We start from the raw sequence: 4,935 nt of genomic DNA on the forward strand, positions 1-4,935 counted from the left end.
ACAAGTGATCTTTTGTTATTATTACAAAATAAAGAAATATTTATTTTAATTATAAATTATTGAATAAAATATTGAGGAAGGAAACTTAGGGATAAGAAAGTTTTAACTTGTTTAAGAAAGTTGGGAAAGTTGTGTTTTCATGGGCCAATATGGTAATAATATTGTTTTTGGAACCCAGGTTTATGAAATGGGAAAAACATTTGTTAATGTGGAAACTTATATCAGTTTCATGCACTCTGAGCCGGTTGTTTTTTTTCTACCGAAATTGCCCCTCCAGGTATCCAGGTCAGCAGCCCATCTCAGCACGTGAAGGTAGTACTTGAGGTGCGTTAAGGTAGTACCTGAGGTACATTAAGGTAGTACCTGAAGACCATTAAGGTAGTACCTTATGTGCATTAAGGTAGTACCTGAAATTTCTTATAATTACATAAGGTACCGTTGGAGTAACCTATGAGAACATAACAATGTCATGCTGCAATAGGTAATGAAATTAACTAATAAAAATCTGAAGCCACAAAATGGCTACATTTCTCGCAGGTGCGTTAAGGTAGTACCTGAGGTACATTAAGGTAGTACCTGAAGACCATTAAGATAGTACCTTATGTGCATTAAGGTAGTACCTGAAATTTCTTATGATTACATAAGGTACCGTTGAAGTAACCTATGAGAACATAACAATGTCATGCTGCAATAGGTAATGAAATTAACTAATAAAAATCTGAAGCCACAAAATGGTTACATTTCTCGCAGGTGCGTTAAGGTAGTACCTGAGGTACATTAAGGTAGTACCTGAAGACCATTAAGGTAGTACCTTATGTGCATTAAGGTAGTACATGAAATTTGTTATGATTACATACGCCACCGATGGAGTAACCTATGAGAACATAACAATGTCATGCTGCAATGTGTAATGAAATGAACTAATTGTGTCTTAAGTCACACAACAACAACATTTCTCAAATATGCACTAAGATAGTACCTGATGTACATTAATGTAGTACCTCAAGTCCATTAAGGTAGTACATGTTTTGCATTAAGGTAGTACCTGATGCGATGAAACAATTCTGTCTTCGTTGACAAAAGATGTACACTACAAATTCCAACAAACATTACAAATTCACAAACACTACCAACAATTTCTACTAACCAACACATAATTTATGCATTTTAATCGCCAATATATGATATTGCCTAATTATATTCATCAATTATTACCATCAGTCTAAAAATCTGAATAAATACACAAGTTTTCCACCCAATTTCTAAATATGTCTACAACATTTTTCCATTTCATGAGTCTCCAATACACAAAAATATTGAGATCGAACAGCCGCTCATACGATCCAAAATCGACATTCGCCTCAACCTATGCCCTCACCAATGGAGGAAAAATTGCAAATACAACAACCACTCGAAAATCACTCTTTTGCTCCAGTTTAAACAAAAAAAATATTAAAAAAACAACCCTAAATACAAATTAATTACCTTCACATTTGATGTGAAGGTTACAGAAAAATGTGATCCAATGAGAAGAACACGAGATTCTTCTTCATGAACCCAATATATCAGCGTTGTCGCTTCCATTCCGGTTCGCTTTCCTAAACCAGATTTTCAGTCAACACGTACCCTCCTCAACCCGTCTTCTTAACTCGACCTTGTTTCAATGAAGTGCTCCATTTGGTTCTTCACAATTACCACAAGCAACAAAAATTTCGATTCAAGTTTTCAAGTAAAGGTTTATACTTTCAAATGTGTGAAATTTTGCAAATTTTCACACCCTCTTCGATCCGAAGGGGTGACGAAATTGGGATGATCGGGTTCAAATGGTTAGGACTTTGAGAGGAGAAGGGGCTGAAGATAGAAAACTAGATTGGAGTTTGGGATTAAAGGCTTCAGAAATTAAATGAGAGAAATTGTTGAAAAATATACAAGATTCTCTGCTTCGCCTCGGTGACGGAGTGAAGACAGATGAGAGGAATGGCTGCAAAAATGAGAGAGAGGGAAGAAAGAACGACTGAACGCTAGGGTTTTCTTGTGGGAACCTCTGCTTCGCCTCCGTGACAGAGTGTAGAAAGATGAGAGGAATGGGTACCTGGAGGGGCAAGCTCGGTAGAAAAAACACAGTCAGCTCAGAGTGCATGAAACTGATATAAGTTTCCACATTAACAGATGTTTTTCCCATTTCACAAACCTGGGTTCCAAAAACAATATTATTACCATATTGGCCCATGAAAACACAACTTCCCCAAGAAAGTTTGAAACCCATAAATGGAAAGACTATTCATGTGAAATTAGAGAAAGTTATATTTATTGATTCTTTTAATATAATATTATAATAGATGATATTATTTCTTTTAATATAATCTTGCTTTTTTAAAAACATGCATTTTAAGAATATTAAAAAATTATAATATTATCTATTATAATATTACCTCATAATATTACTTTTAAAAAGGGTAGATTGAACAGGAACACCCACATTTAAATGATATTGTTTTCATAATTTGATCTTTTCCCAATGTTATAATATTACATGTATAGTTATTTTCACAATTTTTACTTCTAAATAATAAATTCATGATATAAAAGTTTGAAATTTACATGTGTATTTTTTATAATCATATAAACTTTTATCTAATAAATATCATATTATTTAATATTTGAAAATTAGTAATTATTTCTTAATAATTTAAATTATATATATATAAAAGTTTGAAATTTATGTGTATTTTTTATAGTCTTATAGACTTTTATCTAATAAATATCAGATTATTTAATATTTGAAAATTAGTAATTATTTTTTAATAATATAGATATTATAAAATATGAGATTTTGTATCATATAGATGATCATTCATATATATATTTTTATGACTCCCTATAAAATAGAAGGACCTCTAATGAAAATCTATTCAGTTTTTTCCCATGTTTTCCATCATCTCTTTCTTGTTTTTTTTTTTCTTCCACATTGTTATAACATAATTATATTTGATTTTATTTTATATTTTTTTTATTGTGAAAACAAATATAAAAAAAAAAAAATCTTTTTTTTATATATGACTCCCTATAAAATGGAAGAACTCCTAATAAAAATCTATTCAATTTTTATGTATTCCATCATCTCTTTCTTGTTTTCTTTTTCTTTTTCCACTTTGTTATAACATAATTATATTTGATTTGATTTTATATTTTTTTTATTGTGAAATCAAATATATAAAAAAAAAAAAATTATATATGACTCCCTATAAAATGGAAGGACTCCTAATAAAAATCTATTCAATTTTTCCCGTGTATTCCATCATCTCTTTCTTGTTTTTTTTTTTTTTTTTTTTTTTCCCACTTTGTTATAACATAATTATATTTGATTTGATTTTATATTTTTTTTATTGTGAAGTCAAATATATATATATATATATATATAAAAGAAATCCTTTTTTAATACTTTTTTAGAACCAAACGTAATCAATCATAAACTTGTGGCATTGGCAATAGGCTTGAACCATAGATATGTCACATGAGATAGTGTTAGAACGAGGCCTCAGCCATTAGGGCAGCCCAAAGAGAATAATAATGTCTGCCCCTAAGGCCCAATGCATGCTTGGATTGACCGAGGCCCAGCTCAATCTAGACCGATTCCCAGCCCTGTAGGCGGGCGACCCAATGTAAAGTCAAGTACCTGAGTCCGGGACTCCGGGGCATTGTATGGGTAAAATTTGGATAAAATTGATTGGGTTTGCCATGAGACAGAGACTCGTACCCGTATTAGGTATATATGTATTTAATTGGTAGACTTTTTATTCCAACTTGGCGTCACCCCAAAAGGAGAAGAAGACCGAAAAAACTAAAAAAGAAAATGTAGACTTGTCGCAATTTGGAGCACGCTTTAAGATTTTTTCGTTAATGTTACCCTTTTCCATCGGTCCTTCCTACCAAATGAGACAAGGAATTTAATTAATCTACATCTCAACTCTTACTTGGTAATTCTAAAATTCAAGACTCTCGTGAAAAGTTGAGATTTTAAGTACCAATATTTCTTATTTTATGTAAAAAATATTTCTAAAATATTTTGTAAAATAATATTTATAAAATTTAAATATTTTAATCTAAATATTATTAAATATAAGCAAAAAAAATTATTTTTAATAACAAATACTTAAATATAATATAAGTTTTATTTAAAATAAATATCAAAATAAAAATATATTTCATTTCCTTTTTCTTTTTATTTTACAAACTAAATGTTGTAATCAAACATTGAGTTGAATGTTTTGCCCCAAATTAAGCTTGTTTTAGAAATAAGTTTGGCTTGAACTATAATCAACTCTCATAACACTATAGCTTTATTCTATAGTACCATTGACACTAAGGCTGCCACATATTCATAACATTGGTGAGACCCATTATTCTCGTGCTCACCCCAAGCCTTCATATTTGAATGTGTCATAAGACAAAATTTGACCAATAACTCCTCCAAGAATGCATGGGTCACTCTTTTGGTCATTATTATTATTATAACATTAATTATTATTATTATTACTTAAAAAAAAGAAATATTTGGTTAAAAGTGATGAAATAATCCTTAAATCGGAAATCTAACCCTTCTTTTATTTTTTTATGGAAAAGTAATCAATTTTTTTACATAAATACCCTTTTTTATTTTAAGTATTTACATGTAAATTTTAAAACAAATAGTTATTTTTACAAGAAAATGATGATGACATTTTTGTCCTAATAATACAAAAAAATGGTGAAAAATTAAATTTCAAAAATTGGATTTTGAGAGACCCTTTTAATTAAATAACTCTAAAAAAAAATATCTTAATGGAAAGAAAAGGTCAAACCAACTAATGGGAACTTGAGAAATCCCAAAAAATCTTGGACAGGGCATAGCTTGACCGCAACGAAACCCGAGTCCGGTGTCATAACGGTATCCGC

This window comes from Vitis riparia, chromosome 10 (genome assembly GCF_004353265.1).
Source record: "Vitis riparia cultivar Riparia Gloire de Montpellier isolate 1030 chromosome 10, EGFV_Vit.rip_1.0, whole genome shotgun sequence".
Taxonomy (NCBI): Eukaryota; Viridiplantae; Streptophyta; class Magnoliopsida; order Vitales; family Vitaceae; genus Vitis; species Vitis riparia.